Genomic DNA, 21,271 nt, shown 5'->3' on the forward strand with positions numbered 1-21,271 from the left:
ACCCACTATTCTTCCAATCAAAGTCAATAAGAAGACGGCGTTTTTCTGAAGTCCTTGCACCTCTTGCGCAAAAAGCAGACGGCTTGCCCCTCCCCCCAAGCCCCTGTTCCACGACATTGTGACTTTATCCGGATGGTCGCTTCACCCAACTCCACTGAGGTTAGTGAACAGTTGAAAGCGTGACTGATTCAGTCGATTCAGCGAAAACATGGAAGTGCAGGGAAACTAGACTTTCAGAAAAGGGGTTGGGGGGGAAGGGACCAGCAAAGGCTATCTGACCGGTGGCGTAAGTTGAGTAAGGGAAATTGTTTATTTTTATTTACGAGTTTATTCGTTCGGCGCGAAAGGCGCCTCTATCAAACGTTACGCTGCTATGCAGTATCATCGTTGTGCAGTATTCAGTAGCGCCAAAACCCTTTTGCATCAGGGCGGTCGCTCTCAAAGGAACGTCGCAGGCGCGTTCCTTTACGTAGATGACGTGAGGTGGCGCGAGTTGCCGCTAGATTTAGAGGCTTCGGCTTCAGCTGTGTTCATTCATCCATCACTCGTTTAGGTTTGCAAATCACAAGAATGACAGAAACCCGCCACAAATTTTCGGTAGTGAACTGAAGACGTCGGTCCGCCTGCGAAAGTGAGCTCAACGAAGTCGGCTTCACGTTCGGAGACTTCTCGACTTCTTCAACAAACAGGTACTGTCTCAAGTCTGAATGGTCTGAATCGATAGGTGCGTTTGGCGATATCTATTAAATCAATTTCGGGAGGTCCTGCTCACGCTGTGGCTTGACTTCTGCAACGTCGGCGGCTTTTCGCGCTTTGTTTTTATTTTCGCGGTGCCCATGAATAGGATCACTTGAAGCCGCAAACACAGGGCGCGCTCGCTTTACTGTTTTGCGCAAAAAACAATCCGATCAAAACTTCAAAAAATTCACACGGTCTCATATGTTATCCCTAGGACGGCTTGAAGGCGAAAGCCCAAGCGCCGATCCCGGTGATAGCGAACCTCCGAAGACAATCGCGCTCTTTGACGACGTACTTTTGGCGCCGTTAATCTCGGCACATCCCGCACGGCCGCTCTTGCCCGCTGCCCGAGCGAGAGTGTTCTCTTTCGTTAGGTCTGCGCCGCGCACTCGCCGGCTGCAGGCGCCGCCGCCGATTTTGGCACAAGTAACGCCATCTCGTGGTCTAATGGCGTTACTTGTGCCATTGGACCACAATTTTTCTTTTCTGTGTGCATATACTGCATGTGCACCAGGGCCCTATTCAGACGGGACAATAGACCTTTCCGGAAATATGTGGTGCCCCCAGTGTCTGCTTTACGCAGACGTTCAGGTGTATGGCACATGATATTATCTAAGAAGCGAAAACAAAGTGATGCAGAAGGAAAGCAAAACAGTCTGTGATACCCTTCCTTTCTGATCGCTTAATTTTTTTTGTGTGTTCTGAGCTCCAAATGATAGGAAACAATGAATCGTGCCGCAAAATATCCAAACAGCCCCACAATTCCCCTCATTGCAAGGATTCCTGGGATATTCCGAAAAGCTCTATTTATCTTAGACACTTAACGTTGCGGCACCAGCAATACTGGCCCGCTTGTGTTTACACGGAGCAACCAATTGCTTCGATTTGCCGTCATTAAATTTGATCTTCCTCTCATTATTTAGAAAGATAGTTGCATGCTATAAACATGTTTATATACTCGTGAATGGCATTGGGAATACTTACGTTTTTCTGAAATGGTTTATCCCCAAAAACTGACATCACCGCGGGCACGACGTGTTGCATGACAATATTGCGTCCCTGATTGGCTGCTACCGCTTCAAACGTTTCCGAGTTGTCCGAGCTGCTCTTCCGTTTCGAGCCAGATGCGATCCGAGCAATTTGTGTCGCACTAGAGAAAGCTAGGGAACAACTTGCCAGCAACACCGAAATTGCCGGGAAAGTTGCCATGTCTGAAGCAGGCCTAATGCTTCTAAAGCAGTTTAGACGGCCTTCAAAAATCGGTTTTTCAACGCTCCGCGCCGCAATTTACTGCAGTGGTGCAACCACGCGGTGGAGACGTGGGGCGAAAATATGAACAGATAGCTTACCTTGTTCAAAAAATAAAAAGGAAAAAACTGTGTCGGGTTATCTGTCGAGGCATTCGCAGGCGACGTCATGACCGGGCCCGCCGAGTTAAATTTTCCGCTGACAAATGTCTTCAAATGTCGGTGCTGAGCTTTGCAAAACAACTTCAGAAACTCTTCACATACTGCACTACCGGACTCCGGTAGTGCAGCACGCAGAATACGGTAACGGTTTGCTAAAGGTGCCTATTCTTATTGGTTATAGATGGTCTAGAATTAATACAATGCACGAACGAAGTTAAAAAGCAGTAATATTTTTTAAAAGCAAAATATAAATTTATAATTTGGTCTATTGCCAGTATTGAAAATATTGCAATATACTGCTCAGTTTTCAAAGCGAGAACCAAAAGGTGCTTGGTCTAAAACTACATACTTTACACCTGTATGTACCTTGTGTTTGTTACGTGAGCTTTACACTATTTACAACCGTTGAGTACTGTAGAGGACTGTTTTTGTGGGCTAATATTTCGTGAATTCGGCAAAGTGTCGATTTCAAGAATGTATGGCAGGCAGCAAATTTTGCGATAAAGTATGCTTTGCGCTTGTTACCATAGGGAGACATATTAAAACGTTTTTATTTTTCGCGATATTATTCATGCCGCGAAAATTAAGTGATTGCACTAATCGGTTGTCTACAGAAACAGTTTTAGACATATTACATTTATAAGCTTTATAATTTCGTAACTGAGTATTTTGTTGTATGTTCAGTATTGTCAATTTAATATAGAAAATATGGTGCCATGTTTTTTTTTATTAAAATATGTTTTATATCTACGAACCTTGTTTCCCTACCTATTAAGATACATATCGTAAAATACCGGGCAAGCGCCCACTCTAGATTAAGTGATAATCGCGAAAAAAAATTGGGGATGGGTGCTGGTCCGGTCATCAATTTTACATATCGATGTACTCTGCATATTTTGCCAGATCTTAGAAACTTGGGAATAGGCGCTTAGTGTGGTATAGACAGATCCGCGGTATTCTGCGGTAGGCTTTAAGTATTAATATTGTAGTTTTTGTTTTAATAAAAGGTGATTTTCCATTTTTTAGGACATTTTTAACACATCTGCATCCATAAAAAACACTCAGAAAGGCATGAAAAAGCCTGTTGGATGATTTAAAAGATTATAGTGACCTACTACGAACAGTGTTTTTTTCACAATGTCGTTTCAAACCTTTCTGAAAAAAAAAACAAAGAAAACTTTGCTTTTTATTTTTTGGGGTAAAACGCAAAATTTTTGCAGATGTGCATAAATGCTTTAAGTCTTTTGAATTCGGCCACAGTACCTTAGCCTGTTTTTCCGAAAATTTAAGGCGTCAAAAACAATTTAAGAAATAGCTATACCAAAATAATCTTGCAAAATACTTTTACGTCACTCGTAATGAGCCTGTACGAATTTTTTATGCCCAAATAGCGAATAGCCTAGCTGCTGAGCACATACCTTCTGCAGTACTCTTTTCCACAACCAAATTTGTTTTCCTCGGCAAGTTCAAGCAGGGGGATTGCCGGCAGGGTGCAATGATGTCACGTGCGAGTAATTTGTAATTCCACAGTCAGTAGCTGCAACAATCGGGCCATACGTTGAGTACTTACGGGTGCACTGTATCATCCCTCTTTTCTCCTCTGCTGGTGTGAGACCTGGTGCAGTGATGTGGTGTCAGCTTCCTGCAGTGGCGTACCAACTTGTTTTTGATTGGAGGAGGGGGGGGGGGGCAAACCAGGCACCCCCCCCCCCCCCCCACCCGCCCCCAGGGGTCGGGGGGCGGTGCCCTTGATATCCCTTGGGCGCCGCCGGCCAGTGTTTGCCCTGCCCACTGGCGGCTGTTTCAGAGGGGGCAGAACACATGCCTTGCGCCCCGGTTGGTACACCCATAGAGTTATTATAAAGTACGCTAGAGGTTCAAGTGGCGCTAGTGTGCTGACGCAAATTGAAGCAGACAGCCACCAGTCGAAAATTGACTTGCGGTAATGCATTTCTATGGGAAAAAGCGAGTGCATTTTTTCCCTGCGCTCGATCATGAGAGGAAATATCCAGAATAATTCATACATTCTAAGTAGCTTGGAACATTTTCAGTCAGGCTGACGAAATAATTGGTCAGTTACGACGTTTTTCTTTCAAATTGGTCGGACTAAAAACTGCTAAAACGGCTACGTTTGTGTATTTATGTGCACTGTCGGACACTGTTAGCGCGAACACGACGTCGGCGCTTTTCAGCATGAGGGATATACGTGCCAGACGAACGAAGAACATCTGGAAATAAAGGGAGACGGACGGCAAGAACTACGCAGTAACACTGGATCAGTAACTACCCGTGCATGTTTGATCAAAAGAAATTGAAGGTCTCGTAATATATTCCGATCTTAAATAAGCAAGTACCGCTCTATTCTTTCTGCTTTATGCGAAGATGTTTGTTCGTACGTTCAAGATATCACCCGCACGCTCGAAATCTTTGAGGACAACTGCCCGATAAAAGCTGCCCGGCAGAAAAAACAATACCAAGAGACACCTTTCATAGCCCAGTTACTTTATTATCTATGTTTTGAATGTTTTTATCCGCTCATGCACGATGGGGTCATTTTCATATAGTCACATGACTGGCATTTCAATATATATAAGCGTCACCCGATCTGACGAGCCTTGAACACACTCCATATTCCTTTCGATTGTAATTTTGCTTTGAATTGTCGCTTGTTCTTCCACACCTGCTGTGGAACACATGTTTGGGACTGAAATGTAGCGAAGTTAAACATCGCTCACTGATAAAGAAAAAGTGAAAGCCGTTTACAACTCCCTGTAACGCCGAATTAGAGCGCAGCTCTTGAGGAGGAGGAGGGAAGGGTACTGGGAGGGGTGAAGCGACCTGGGGGGGTCACGTGACCTTGAGGGGTCACGTGACGATGCCGATGATGTCATTAGTGACATCATCGGCATCAGCGACGTCACTGATGATCGTCATCAGCGACGTCACTGATGACGTCACCGACATTCGCATCGTCATCGTCATCATCACTGATGACTTCACCAGTGATGATGACGATGCGAATGTCGGTGACGTCATCAGTGACGTCGCTGATGACGTCATCAGTGATGATGACGATGACGATGCGGATGTCGGTAACGTCATCAGTGATGATGACGATGCGGATGCCGGTGACGTCATCAGTGATGATGATGATGACGATGCGGATGCCGGTGATGTCATCAGTGACGATGACGATGTGGATGCCGGTGACAACATCAGTGACGTCACTGATGACGTCATCAGTGATGATGATGACGATGCGGATGTCGGTAACGTCATCAGTGATGATGACGATGACGATGCGGATGCCGGTGACGTCATCAGTGATGATGACGATGTGGATGCCGGTGACGTCATCAGTGATGATGACGATGACGATGTGGATGCCGGTGACGTCATCAGTGATGATGACGATGACGATGTGGATGCCGGTGACGTCATCAGTGACGATGACGTCATTGGGGGTCACGCGACATCGGCGGGGGTCACGTGACCTCAGGGGAGTCACGTGACTTCGGGGGGTCACGTGACCTCTGGGTGCTTGCGCGGTGCATTATGGGACATTTCCCATGATGCACCGGGGTCACGTGACCTCGGGGGTGTCACGTGCCCCCCCACGAGGTCACGTGACCCCGGTGGGGGGGCTCGCGCGGTGCATTATGAAACATTTCCCATGATGCACCGCGCGGTTACGCCAACGGCGACGCCGACGCCGCTCAAGCCGGAAACGGGCCCCTAAGAGCTGCGCTCTAAAAACGTGTTAACTAAAGCAATTGCACTTTTAGAATGATAATTAAGACACATATACTATTCGATACGACCGAAATAACCAAAGTGTTCCGTGTTATTTTCCGGCGAAGAGACAAAATGCACACGCATTTTCCCATAGGAATGCACAGGAGCACCGCAAAAGTAGACTGGTTGCTGTCTGCTTCAATTTCCGTGACGGAAGTCGCATAGACACCTGCGCCAATTGAACCTCTAGCTTACATTATAATAACTCTGTGGGTACGCCCATGTTTCCTCCAAAGTTTATCGCTCTGTTGCAGACCATACCGGCTGTTTCTGTGAATACTTTGAAAAATCGCATCAAATACTTTTATTGAGATAATGAGGAACTCTTTTCGGGAACAAACTGCCAGCCACGGGTTGGTTTCATGTAAACATATGAAACCATATATCTGTTTTCAGAAATTAAAGTTTATTAGTACATTTTAAGTAATTATCTCACTAATTAGTGTGTTTTTGTAATCCTGACATCCACTGTGGCTGTGGCTTTCAGTTTTTTTTCCCGAAACGAGTCTCATTTTCTCAACCACTCTACCTGAAGGTATTTGTTAAGGTATCCGTAGGAACGGCCGGCATGAATGTTTGTTATGTTGAGCAATTAGCAACGCCTCAAATGTTTCGTGTGAAGAGGTACATGGCAGCCTTCCTGAATAGGTGGATCCGAAGGTACCACTGTTCAATCGAATATTTCCACAAAACTAAACCGCTTTTTATGAAACAAATTTAGCAAAATTACGGGGAAAACAGATGCGTTCCAGCGCATAGTTATCTCAGATTTCATCTTTTTTGAGTCCTAACCACTTTATTGTACTGGCAATCTGGCAGAGAAAGAGAAGAAAACTGAGAGTGTTAGCACGCTTTCTATATTCATGTCGCAAGCTACCGTCAATGTGGAGCGCAAGTTGGTCTGCTTCTAGCACGGGGGTTACACTGCCGTAAGAGTGCCGAGCTCTGATTGGCTCTGATGGAGGGATAAGGGGTTGTCCTCAGTGCTAGCTCCTTTGAGGTCTACCCACCATCCTTCCTATCGGAGCCAATCAGAGTTTGGCGTTCTGACGTCACTGAAACCCCTGCTCGAGAAGGAGACGAACTTGCTCTCCGCTTCGCTAGGCACACAAGCATTCCATTTCCTCATTCATTCGTTATTGTTATCTTGAAATAAGAAAAGTTCTGGGTGTGTCTCATTTGTGTTATCTTCATAGTTGTCTGGCTAGCTTGATATCAGTGTCGCGGATTTGCCACTCCGGAGTTGGAATGATTCCGGAATCATTCCGCATTTTCGCGACCCCGGAATGGAATGGGGAACGGAATGGTGGTAACGATGAGGGGAACGGAATGGGAATCGAATTAGATGTCATTTGCCTGGAATGAAATGGGAATGGAATGGGCCCGGTTCTTTATTATTATTTTTTTTTGAGGGGGGGGTTACGTTCAGCTAAACGGAGCCAGTCTGCGAGTCAGTTGCTCAGAAAAAAAATGTGCGGGAAACTGCTAGCAATACAAAAAAGAAGCGTCAGAGCAAAGACCAAAGGGTAGAAGGGGGGGGGGGGGGTGGCACCTTTCACGAACGCATGGACGGCAGGCTTTACTGGGTGTTACACGAGAGCGAAACAAGAAACCAAGCACCAAGCGAAGGAAGCGGCAAAGAAAGAAGCCGTCATGCGGGGCTCCTCATCGTGCTTCTTGTATTACTTTTTCTTTTTTTTTTTTGCGACGGCATGGACAATGCACGCGCGCGCACAGACTGAGATCTGGAAACGGGGGGCGACTCATAACTCGCAGAGCTCTGATAACTCGTTGACTCGCCTTCCACGTTCATTCGCGTGCACTCCTTTGAATTGCGAAAAAGGCGAGATTCATTTCTCACTTCTCCTCTTGCGCTTTTCTCCGACGCTTGTTTCTTTATACTGCATTTTTACGTGTAAGTCTACCTTAAACTTGGTGTTTGTTCCAATGCTTCTTTTTTGTGTTATATGTTTTACATTCAACTGGGTTGGGGTTACAAACAAGCTAGCGGATGCCCGCTCATTTCCTTTGACTTTAGTCTCTGCATACTTGGTTTCACCTTGGATGGACCGCTGTGGACGCTTCGCTCCAGGCAATCTAGCACCGTGAGCTTAGTAAAATTAGTGCTTTTCTAAGGCATTTAGCTTTTTTTTTTTTTGCAATTGTCTATGCGTTTGACAAAGTCAGCTTTATGCTGCTTATGCCGGAAACATTGCGAAATGCAGCTGTCAAGTCCCAATTTTTACGTTTAGGAATTAGAGGAATGGAATGGAACGATTCAGCCATTCCAGGAGTGGGAATGGGCCCAGTGTCCCCAATCCTAGGAGTTGAAAGGAATTGAATTATTGAAAACTCTAATTCCCGGAATGGAATTGGAATGGAATGGGGGTGCCCATTCCGCAACACTGCTTGATATGCTTGGAGGGTGTGCCCACTTTCTTCTTAATTCATGTCATTGCCCTTTGCATTTGGTCCTAGTCATCCTTCATGGTCCCGAGCATCCTTCGTGGTCTTACGAGTCTACTTACGAACCTGACCACTGACAGCAATTCTAATGGAACCGATCCAGTCCTCAAGTCGTGGTAAGTTTTCCGTTTCAACCCCTTTCGTTAACAGAGGACATTGGCAGTGTCTATTAGTGTTGCGGAGTTGCGACTTTGCAGTTGGAATGAATACGAAATGATTCCGCGCTTTCGCTACTCTGGAATGGAATAGGAATGGAATAGGAATGGAATGGCGGCAGCACTGGGGGGAATGGAATGGAAATGGAATTATATGCCTGGTTCCCGTAATGGGGTGGGAATAGAATGGGCTTGATTCTTATGTGAGCTGTGTCGATTTTCATTTAGGGCCTACATGCTGATGGCGCAATTCGCTGGCGCAAGGAAAGTTGTTACAGCATCATTGCACTGAGGGTGACCGACGGCTTGATTGTCTCATTGGCTCATGCTCCTTTGAGGAGGACTAAACAAACGGCAGTGGCGGCATGGAGACAGCTTCATTATAATAGATTTAATAAGTGTATTGTGCATGTCTATGTGTAGCATGAATTGGCATCGGCGAGTCAGCTTGGAGGCTACAGTTCAAGGCTTTGTTTCACGTTTCGATGGACCGCAAGCAACGCTTAAAGCCACCGGAACCAATTCACAGCTCGGAGGGTGTCGCGTGCCCTTCCGGTTGGGCGGAACGGCACGGGGACTGCAATGTCACGAGACAAGCTACAATCTATGCATTGACTTGTGTAGTTCGTAGCATCCATCGCGGTACGTCGCAAGGTGAAATTCCAAGAGGCTTAATATTTATTCGTTGTGTGCGTTGGTGTGTTTTCTTTTCTTGTTGCTAAGCAATATCCCTCAGGGAAGGAAAAAGCGAACGTAAACATCAACACAATAACAACAATGTACGGCCGTCGGCTCATTTGTTCCATGGTGGAGAAAAAGCATCACTGATCCAGATCCGAACCGGGAAAAGATGCAAAACTACTGAACCCGAATCCGAACCCCAACCGAACCGCAATTGTGATCGGTTCGACTCCCTACTTTTAACCATCCATTCTTCTAGTTTGCGTGGAACACAAATAAAGAGTTGAAATGAACATGTTAAAAAATCACAAGAATCGTGCAGCAAACGTGTTTGTTTTAAGGCAGGTTCCATAATATGGTGCTACAGTCCCCTCTGCTGGCACCGTATACCGATTCCACTTCATCAGCGGTTTTCTGTTCTTGCTGCAATGCACGGAGATTTGGGGCTGCTGTATGTGGCGTTGCTTCTAACGGCACACTAGCGGCGCTGTTGTGCAAGTGTTCACAGTTGGCGTTTCGGACACAGACTCACAGTGGTCATCGTACAATCGCAGAGCACCAGAATGCCTTACTTTGTCTCCTTTCCCCCTATTTCCTTTCGAAGCGCTTGACCTGCTATGTTTAGGCCTGCTTCCGATGTGTCCTCATTTGTTTTGGAGTGAAAAATAAATGAAAACATTCACTGACGCGGGCCAATGACAATTTTGAAAAACAGTTGATTAGAAGTTCTAATAATTATTTGCAAATATATTATACACATCAAAATGCTGAAACGGCGAATGGCGCAACAAAGAAACACCCTTCAGGTTTAAATTTTTTTCATTTTTCTGTTTACATTTCTTCTCAGTATAGAATAATAAAATTAATGACATTGTTTTTGTTTTTGATTTCTTGTGTTAAATTTTTCTGTGTAACGAGAAAGTAACGGCGTTACTGTTTTTGCAGTAACTGTAACTGTAACACGTTACTTTTAAGCCGGTAACTGTATCTGTAACAGTTACTTTTTCCCGCTAGGTAACTAACTGTAACACTTACTTTTCACTGGTAACGTGCTCATGACTCCAAGGGATCAAGAAGGCATGTCGATCCCGTATTATAAAATTTTGGGAGTTACCGCCTTTGGCACTCGACGGTGAGACTTTTAAAGTACTCGCTACTTCATGTCCTCAAAAACAAACTAAAACAATACCCAACCGAAAGTAACATATTCCCCCTAGAATCTCCGCCATTATTTGTTTTTTTTACCTCCGCACACGGTGGATATGTGGTTTTTGGACCACTTCCAGCTGCCGTGGCAGGGAGCCACGGACACTTCCGGTTCAGGTAGCATTGCCTTGCTTTTAAAGGGCAACATAACTGCTTTTTTTTATTCTGCAAATAGATCAGTGTTTCCTTATGTTTTCTGCGTCCACTGGCTTCCAGAAGTGCTGTAGTGTTTTATAATTGACTGGGTATCTTTGCTGTGGCAGATCTCCCTGAAATGAAAGGTGCAACAAGCCGCCACTCAACCTTCGAGCGCGAACAGTCCCTGTCACACTTGTGTTGATTTAAAGCTTTTCACTAGAATCGCATAATTTTCAATTCATTTGATTTAAAGCTTTTCACTAGAATCTCCTAATTTTAAAATCAAAGATGCACAGGTCTGACTCCTCTGCACATCGAAGGAGCTTATTGAGCAAATCACACTTGAGTTCGTACGAAAATAAAATAATATATAAAAGAGAGGTGTGACATGTGGCGACAAAAGGAATGTGAATGAAGGTTAGCCTCTTGGTGTAATCCTGATATGCCGGTATACGTTGAGTAGTTATTATAAATGAAACGAAGGGCTCTGTTCTGTATGGATTCTAGGTGGTTTGTGAAGTGTGACTGCCATGGAGACCATGTAGATGAGGCATATTCTAACTTGAATCTCAAGAGTAGTACACACTAGTCGTTTTACAAAGGGTGTAGCATTAAGTTCGAGGTTATGGCACAAATATTCAAGAGTATGCTTAGTATCAGTAGTGCAGTGGTACGGTTATAGTTTGTTACAACTCAAGCAAGTAAGCCGAAGGTAAGACGGGCCGGGGAGGAGGAAGCAGATGAAATGCTAAAGAGAGGAAGAGGTTTCCCCCTCTCTTCTCCAGCATTCCGTCTGCTTCCTACTCCCTGCCCTGTCTTACCCTCGCCCTACCTTCTTAAGTTGCAACGGACTATAGTTAAGGCTCTGTTATACTCCGACGTAACGCGCGTGCAAGCGAACGCTGGCCGAAGTCGGCTACGTCACGTCAGTCACGCTGCGCGAGTCAAAAATTCGCCCTCTCTATACTCCGGCGGCCCTGGCGACTTGCGCGGCGCGCGTCCGTGAGCCGCCAGCACGGCGCATGCGCAGAATCTGGCTACGAGGGCGCGTTTCCGGCGAGAGTGCGCCATTTCCGGTTTCTTTTCGTTCCGAATAGCAGACGAGAATTCTCGCGCTTCTCGAACGCTAAGTTCGAGCGATGGCTTGGACGTACCTTGCACGACGAAAATTGCGCTTGCACTGTTGGTGCACCGCCTGCCCCGCAAGCGTAGGCGGTCAATGTACCCGCGCGACACCTGCCGGGAGCCAGCGCGTGCTGCATCCTGGTCCGGCGTCGCTGGCGCGGCCGTCGCAGAATACGGCATGCTCCATTTTGGCCTCGAGGCGGTCAGGCTGTGTCGAAAGCCGCCGGTCGCGTCGGTTACGCCACGACGCCGGAGTATAGAGCGTCGGGTTTTCGCCGACGTGACGTCGCCATGACGCGATCGCATGTGCGCACGTGTTACGTCGGAGTATAACGGAGCCTTTAGTTTCACTCAGGCTTGTGCCTATGTCAAATACCCTTCTCAACATACTACATTTAAAATACGTTAGTAGTATTCTGGTTTATTGCAAATTTGTTTTATGGAGTGTATTTGCTACTCTTTCTCTTATGACTCCTTTCTATCTTTTACTATCCTGAAGAGTATGGGCACGAATGCTTGAACGCATGGCCTTCGATATATTCTGCACTGATTGGAGGGCGATGAAACAGTATAGCGGAGAGGGGAAGCTGCGAGGATGTGCACACCTGTGAAAGCGCACATTCTCACAGCCCCCTTTCCACTCCACAGTTTTATCGGCCTCGAGGTTGCGCAGCATGTATCGACGGCCACACGGTCCACCAACTCCAGCTCATACGTTTTGCGATTGTATTCATCATCATCTAGACTTGCACCGGAATTGTTCCGAAACGGTGTGCAGTGCACCTCGGTGGTGGGCACGGAGTCGGTGCAATTTCAAAGATAAAATGAGCTGTGCCGGTACGCCTTTGTTTGCACACCAAAATGGGGCAATCGCATAATAACAGATTATATGACTATCTGCCTTGCCCCCTCCTCAGTTTTCGGATTTCTTTTCATTGTGTTGTCCTCTCTCTTACTCTAACATTTGTCCCCAAGATTTTTTTTTTTTTTTTTTCATTTATTCCTTTGCTGGGATCTGGGCAGTGCGCGCAAATGAAGCGTGTCGTGTTCTTGCGCTAAGGCACAGTCCGAACAGATACCTATTTCTCTTGCCTCGGATCACATAAAAAGTACAGCTTCCAGCGCGTATGTAGTGAGCAAGATTTTGTTTTGTTTGGACGGCCGTTTTGAAAACTTGAGCGTACTCACAATATGAGCAAAAGCTGCAGAGGACATGCAGAAAGGCATAAACTGACGAAGGGGCTCTGGCCAAGGGTGTAATACGGCAGCTACAAGTGCCTCAGGTGTCGAGAAAATAGCATGTTGTCTGCTCGGTGACACGGCCAATATGGTGACATTGACAACATCCATCGGTTTCAGGCCCGAGATGTGTCGCACCCAACGAGGTAGAGGGGCCTAGAGCGATAAACTGGGGTTCCGGTCTGCACTCGAAAGTGACCCCCATAAGGCGGCTGCCATTGTACTCAAATGTGACGACTCGTCACATGACCAAACCAAATATGTGACGTCACAGGAAAGATGGCAGCGCCCATGCAGCGGCTGGCCCCAGCTGGGCCGGAGCTTGTCGGATTCTTTGTTGGTTGTCGTTCGTGTTGGCGAGTTGATTTCAGACGCGGAAGCCGTCATATGAGGCGGGTCGAAATCGACTTCAGAGTTCAGCGTGGTGTCTGACGTAGGTATAACGTGAAAACACGGAGGAATGGTGTGCATTTCGCTGGTGACCAGGGGGGAGGAATCTGCCCTAAGTTGCTTAGACCTCGAATTGATTCGGATATCGCTAGGATAAAATTTAAGGCGACGTTTCTGTACTCTGGTTGACCATCGAAATCTTCGAGGTCTGCGGTGAAGCGTATGCAATATATTTGGACACACAGTTTAGCGACGGAAATTGCGTGAGTCGTGCTTGGCAGTGGGCAATCGTGGTGCCGCTTCGTTCAAATGACCGAAGGCTCACTTTGGTTTTGCGGCGCACCGGAGAGCTGCCTTGGAGCTGGTAGTTGCTGTGCCGTGCTAAATGATGCTCTGCTGCTTCCCAAATTGTCCCGGCGTAGACGTGCACTTTCAAGGAGCAAACGTGTGCGGCGTACCGAAGAGCTGCCTTCAAGCTGGTAGTTCCTGTGCCATCCTTTAGGCGATGCTGTGCTGCTTCCCGAATTGTTCCGGCGTAAACGTGCACTTTCACGGAGCACAAGTGTTGCAGTTGATATTGATTCCGCTGGTCTGTGGCACGCTTCGTCGACACAAAAGTTTCATCAACACTCGTTACGCGAATTGCAAGCCGTATGGGCATCTCATTGCGCGTGTTACCTACCCAGTCCACGCCGCTTTGCGACAACAGTCTGCAGCGGCTCATGACCAGAAAAGTGGTCCCACATCCATTTCAGTTCAGTTCGCCCACGGCAGTCGCCAAACCCCAAGGGAGAGAATTTATTCGGACAGAATGCTACTAAAGCAATGCAGCTTCTTTAGTGGTCAGGGTAGTCTCTCTTCTGTCAGTTTTGTTATATTTTCATGGGTGCTTGCTCCAGTCCTATCTTCTATTAGTATTTAATATTCTGGAAAGTTCCAGGCCATGCTCAGCTGCCATTGTATGTTCTGGTGGAGGTGCTTGGTACTTTACCCATAGCCCTTCACTCTGTGTGCACCTTGGCGGTTAATCAGCCGAGTTGCCCGATAACGAGACACGGGTGGCGGATTATCCCGTGTCTTAAACCCTTGCCGAGCCATGAACCAATAACTATCCCGAGCCCAGCAGAAAGACCGCAAGACGAGCAAGTACAAGGACGAACCTCGAAAATACATCACGAAGAACCTGAAATCCGAGTCGGTCACTGCTACCAGCAGGAACCACTGGAATTCGGTCTTTTGCCAGCAAAATCCGAAGCTGACTAAGCCAACAATGACAAACCTGTAGCAGCAAACCACGTCTGCTCCTGCCATCGTTTGCATGCCCGTTGCACCTCCCACTACGATGCCCTTTCACGCAAGGTGCATAAGACGTCGAGGGTTGGATTGAGCAATATGACCGTGTCGCCCGCCACTGCGCGTAGATGGACAACCAGCTCCTGCAGAACCTATACTTCTCGTGGAAGAAACTGCAAGCCACTGGTTTGAGAACCATGAATCCTCCTTAACGTCATTGGAAGTTTGCAAGATTGAGCTGAAGTGTACGTTCATCAGCCAACATTGATGAGAGAGACTCGAATTCCTGATTCTGTCCAGGACACGGCCCCAACAAGAGCGTCGCTACCTTCGTGGAGGATGTTTTGAGCCTGATCGAGCACCGACGCCAACCCTGGTGCTACAGAAGATGAGAAGATAGGAATCTCAAGCCTCTCATGTTAGGGACAGCACCTTCGGCAGCCTTGTCCGCAACCCCACGACTACAGTTGAAGGGTTTGTATCATTGAGACTTCCAACATTGAATGTACACTGCAGGCCGAGCCTGTCACTATCAACAACTCCCCAGCGTCTCGACACTCGACTCATCCAGCTGCAACTTTGACGCCAGACTCCCAGGCATTCGTAACATCATCCACATTGTTGTCCGGGAGGAGATTAGGAAGCTACTTTCTGCCATCAGTTGCCTAGCTTTTATTTTGATTGCTGAGATTGTTTCGGAACAAGTTCGACAGGCATTTCAAGTGAAAACTTCTTCAAGCAAAGAGGCATCTGACGAACCGAGGGCGACTTATGCCACAAAGTCACGACGTCCACCACCGGCTACCAGTTAATATTCAATGCCAATTCAACGAGACACCCCAGCGCCGAAGCATTCCCAACATCGGAAAGAACCAGTGTAGGCTCTTGCTGAACAAAGTACACTGAGGAAAACGGAGGTGCTGCGAATGGTCGACCGAACACCACTCTGCTACCACTACACGAGGCCAACCATGTCTACTGGAGGTGCCGGTACCAATAAATTGGCCTGCAAGAGTTTGTGCCGAACGACCTTCGACCACGTCTCGAGGAGCGTCCGCGGGACATTGAGGATTTTCTTCGGCGACCTTTGCCCCTGGTGCTGACATTACCCCGAAGCTCCTGATCCCCATCACCTCGTCAGGAGGTAAGCACGACAAAGCAGGTGAGCGGCAATGCAAGGACAGTTGATTTGGTGTTGCTTGTTGTCCAAGGTCAATACCTAATAATTTGCCGACACCATTTATCTGTGTCCATGCAATGAAGCACACAATTTCCATCTTTGACGGAGAATGCCGCTGAGTGACTTGAAGAAATAGAATAGTTGGTTGTTCTCAAAAGTGGACACCAAGCATCACCCGACTTCACTTTGCCACACGAGTCTTGTACAAGTTGCAGTGGTCGCGGGATGCAGAAAAAAATCGCCATTACGAAATGGAAGTGAAATGGCTTGGGTAGCAAACAAACACTGTTGCCTGTTGCCAGCCATCAGGTCAACACCACAGCAAAAGGCACTGTCACGAAGCACTACATGCCCGAGCTTGCTGCATTGACGCAGAGAACTACCAGGAAAATTTGTGGATTAGAAGCCAGCTCTGCAGCTTCAGTTCATCAAATGTCAGTGGTCGCACACGACGTATGATTACAAGACGGCATCTGCCGGTCAAAGTTTCCAATCGACCAAGCTGAACACCGACGTGCCAGGAGCGTCATCCGACAACAAGGAGCACAGGTACTACGACTGGACACCTGACACGAGACTGTCGCAGAAAGAACTCATTATGGAAGCATTTTCTAAGAATCAATAATTATGCAATTAAGTTGAAATAAACATATTTGATACACTAACCTGATAAACATATTTCCGGTCGCCTTTACGCCTTCAGAATCTCTACACAAAGAATTATGTTCACGGCATGTGCTGGACCTTTTGAGGACACCTGCATCTCTGACCCCTCAATATTAATTAATGGGACATACCAGACTGGCAGACTGGTTGCATTGGGCTGCACTCGTTCCACTTCTGAACATGTGGCGCGTCCGAAAACCAACTCCAGCGATGTGAAAATGTTGTTTATTAATTTATTCCCTCCAAGGGTCTCTGTAAGCATTGCAGAGAGGATACTTAAAGCTACACACGTGATAACATTAAAGCACACGGACATTAATGAGCTCAAACCAGGCCCAGATACGGAAAATAAATATTACACTAGTAAGAAATAATTATTTCTGCAACTTGTTGAGTGCAAAAACAAACACACCTCTGAGCATCTAGTTTAATAGTGTGAATGCATTGTTGTATAGCAGGATACTTCCTATACGTATGACACTAGACCCTTTGCAGAACCCCATGAAGCAACACAACTGTCACCATTTTTTTTCGGCGTAAAGCACACGAATGGGCCCCAGTTCACGTCGAATGTTAATGCAGCATTCCAGTCCAATAGGCGCTGAGCCAAGTTCAGAGTGATGGCGGACATAACATTCTTGTCGAACAAATGCCCAAAGTATAAAAGCCTGGGGTAATTAGAGTAGTAGCTACTGTAATTCAGTTCATCACAATTTGGCAAACGGCAACGGCTACAGTCTCGGTGAGCCAATTTGCATGTTGGAGAGAGGCACATGACAACATGTCATTCAGAGTGCTCGTCTGCACAGATTTGTCACACACCTTCGCTCTGTCTCTCTGATTGGCTTGAGGGGGCTCTGGCGGTTGCCCTTTTCCAGGTTACAATGATACGAAGTATAGGCAGCCCACACTTTTCAAAAAAGTCTATTGAAGAGACCGAAAGGAATGGTCAACATTTTTCAAAAAGACTGCTCTTCGGGCTAGGGATGAACACAAATGTGAATAATCTTATCCATGTAATAAGAACAAGTAAATAACTGACCAAGTAATGCAATGCACTCTTGATGAAAAAAAGTATTGCTGCAAAAAATTTTACAAAAGAGAAAAAGGTGCAGTTAATCTATGCATACACCAAAACAGTTGTTCTTATAGCAAGTTGAAAAGCTTTGAAGCAGGTGCCTGGAACGATTTATTCATCCCCACACTCAATAAAACATCATCCCCGTAGCTGGAAATAAGTGTGCACTTCGCACTCACAAAAAAAGGAAGAAAAGCGATCGAATGTAGAATCGTCGATTAGCACAAAAGATTAAAGATTGCATGAGTTTCCTTGCTCATAGTTGCTATGGTTACTCGGTGACGCAGGGATGAAACAACTTCCCCTAGGCCCTAACGCGATGTATACTTTTCACTTCGATTCTCAGACATTTTAACATTCAAACGAAGCTAGAAAAATGTGAATATTTTATGCCTTAAGTTAGGTATATCGTAAAATTGTTGATAAGTGCGAAACGTAATGGTCGCAGGAGCTTCTTCGCTAAAAGTTGCTGTGATTATGCAGTTACCTAGGGCTGAAACCAATTTCCCTAGGCCCTACATCCGACGCATACATTTCGCGTTGGTTTTCAGACATTCCAACATTCAAACAAAGCTAAGAGAATGCGAAAAGTTTATGCTAAAAGCACTCAAAGTTCTACCGATCCTCAAACAGATCCCGAATCCGAGCACCGGTACGGCGATACGGCTTATGCTGTCTCACAGGTGTTAAAATCCAGATGATCCAGTGCGATCTTGCACAAAAAGGCTATAAAGTCTCATTCCTCCATATTTTCACATTATACCTGCGTCAGCGAGCACAAAAAAGCCCGAAGTCGTCGGAAAACCGCTGCACATCACGGCTACCGTGCACCAAACAAACTCGCATCCGCCAGCTCTGGGCGCTGCCATCTTACCTGTGACGTCACGGCTCTTGGGAGGTCACGTGACGAGTAGTCACATTTGCGTAGAACATGGCGGCAACCAAGGGGGTGCCACTTCCGAACTTCTGGTTTATCACTCTAAGCCCCTCTACCTTGTTGGTCGCACCATATGTCAATAGCAGCGTCAACCAGACAGCTTGCTTCTGTTTTCCTCCCGCGCATCGGAAATAGCAAGTTTTGCTTTTCTTGCAGTTTTTTTTCTGCAAACGCATTTATATTTATGTTGGAACAACATGATTTATAGAAAAATTGCCTTTTATCGAGCAGGTATTTGCACAGCTGGCTATCTTTTTACACGTTTTTAACGTCACGCAGCATGGTTCTCATGGCCACCGTTCGCAGATGCACGCCGGGAAATATTAGAAATTTTGCCTCATAATTACACCGTGGAACTGCAACATTTCGAAGGAAGATGTGTTTTCTGGCCTTTGTGACAAGATAGGCAATCCCAAAAGTAGACGTAAATTCTTTCAACGTTAAAATCGTTGCACAGCTCCTTTAAAGGCTAGGGACTCCCCTTAATTACTGGTGTCAGTTGTTAGTTGAGTGCTTTCGTGAATTTTATTCAAAAGGCAGCTTCAGCAAGACTGCATTAATGGCTACTCTTTTCTAAACTAGATGGTTATTTTAGTTGGGTATTTCTTGTGTGTATTAATATACATGAGGTTTTTTCTTGTAGGTGATGGAGCTGTACTATTTGGGAAAACGAGCAGTGCATTGAAAGTCACCGAGGACATCTTGTTCAGATGCTGTTCCTGCACCTATGTCACAAGAGATCAGCGGGGAATCGTGAGCCACCTGGTTGCCCATGGTGATGAACAATTCAAGAGCCAGTGTCCTCCCGTGTCTTCTGGCTCTAAGTCCAAAGTGCCAAGCAACACTCAAAGGCAGAAAAGCAATAAGTTGTTCAAGTGCAAGCTTTGCCCCCAAGCCTTTGCTTGGAACTCAGACCTGAAAAGGCATAACCAGACACACACTGGTGAAAAGCCATTTAAGTGCAAGGTTTGCCCAAAAGCATTTGCTCGGGAATCATATCTGAGGGACCATCATCAGACACACACTGGTGAAAAGCCATTTAATTGCAAGCTGTGCCCAAAATCATTTGCTCTGAATTTCTCTCTGAGAAAGCATATCTCGACACACACTGGTGAGAAGCCATTTAAGTGCAAGTTTTGCCCAAAAGCCTTTGCTCAGAATGCAGATCTTAGAAGGCATATTCAAACACACACAGGTGAAAAACCATTTGAGTGCAAGCTTTGCCCAAGAACCTTTGCTCGGACTTCAGATCTGAAAAGTCATATGGCTATCCACACTGGTGCAAAGCCATTTAAGTGCAAGCTTTGCATAAAAGCCTTTGCTCTGAATTTTTATCTGAGAAGGCATAACCAAACACACACTGGTGAAAAGCCATTTAAGTGCAAGGTTTGCCCAAAAGCCTTTGCTCAGAATGCAGATCTGAGAAAGCATAATAAAATACACACTGGTAAAAAGCCATTTAAGTGCAAGCTTTGCCCCCAAGCCTTTGTTCGGAATTCAGATCTGAGAATGCATGACCAAACACACACTGGTGAAAAGCCATTGAAGTGCAAGCTTTGTCCAAAAGCCTTTGCTCGGACTTCAGATCTGAGAAGGCATAATCAAACACACACAGGTGAAAAGCCATTTGAGTGCAAGCTTTGCCCAGGAACCTTTGCTCGGACTTCATATCTGAAAAGTCATATGGCTACCCACACTGGTGCAAAGCCATTTAAATGCAAGCTTTGCCCAAAAGCCTTTGCTCTGAATCTATATCTGAGAAGGCATAACCAAACACACACTGGTGAAAAGCCATTTAAGTGCAATCTTTGCCCCCAAGCCTTTGCTCGGAATGCACATCTGAGAGACCATAATCGAACACACACTGGTGTAAGGCCGTTTAAGTGCAAGCTTTGCCCTCAAGCCTTTGCTCAGAATGCACATCTGATAGACCATAATAGAACACATACTGGGGAAAAACCATTTAAATGCATGCTTTGCCCAGAAACCTTTGCTCAGACTTCAAATCTGAAAAGGCTTATGCCAACCCTCAGTGGTGCAAGCCATTTAAGTGCAAGCTTTGCCCAAAAGCCTTTGCTCTGAATTCAGTTCTGAGAAGGCATAACTGCAAGCTTTGTCCCCAAGCCTTTTCTCAAACTTACTCTTTGAACTGCCATTTTGCACACAGTGTTCAAAAACTTTACAGATGCGCACATGCTGAATTTCTTGCGGTTGACCTGTAAGTTGAGGCTGCCATACTTTATAATATGTAATAATTTTACTCAAGCAGGATTGTATGCCATTTTCATTGAGATGTACATATACCTGAGTGCAAGATAAATCTTAAGGCATTGATCAGTTAATAGTTAAGCTCACCTCACTGAAGCGCTTATGAGCAATGGGTCCTACAAACGTCTGTAGTAACCTACGTCATTTTCTAAATGGTCTTCCATCATCGGGCACATGCTAACAGTCGAGGTTGACAAACCGCAAGGGCATTTTTATTAAAAAAAAACTGGCAGCAAATAGCCCTTTCAAATGCCACGATATGTGGGAACGTTTGAATTCCAGTGTGGTAGCTCACAGAGATTGCGCACACAGAACTACACTGTCTGGCATTTTGCTCCCAAGTCTTTCGTTCAAATGTAACCATTTGTCATCACACAAATGTTTTTGGGAGAAGGGAATGATTCCTTGCCTGTTGCAATCTAGAAGCTGGGCAATGTAATGGGAAACTTTGCTTAACGTTTTTTTTAGAGCAGCTACTTCCTGTGTTCTGCATCTGAATACAAATTG

General features: G+C 46.0%; 1 pseudogene; it reads left to right on the plus strand.

The window, feature by feature from the left end:
* Nucleotides 1-475: 475 nt before the first annotated feature.
* LOC121045884 lies at nucleotides 476-20,142 on the plus strand (annotated as a pseudogene).
* Nucleotides 20,143-21,271: the final 1,129 nt, after the last annotated feature.

The sequence above is a fragment of the Ixodes scapularis genome, unplaced genomic scaffold, assembly GCF_016920785.2.
Source record: "Ixodes scapularis isolate PalLabHiFi unplaced genomic scaffold, ASM1692078v2 PGA_scaffold6__148_contigs__length_123643588, whole genome shotgun sequence".
NCBI lineage: Eukaryota > Metazoa > Arthropoda > Arachnida > Ixodida > Ixodidae > Ixodes > Ixodes scapularis.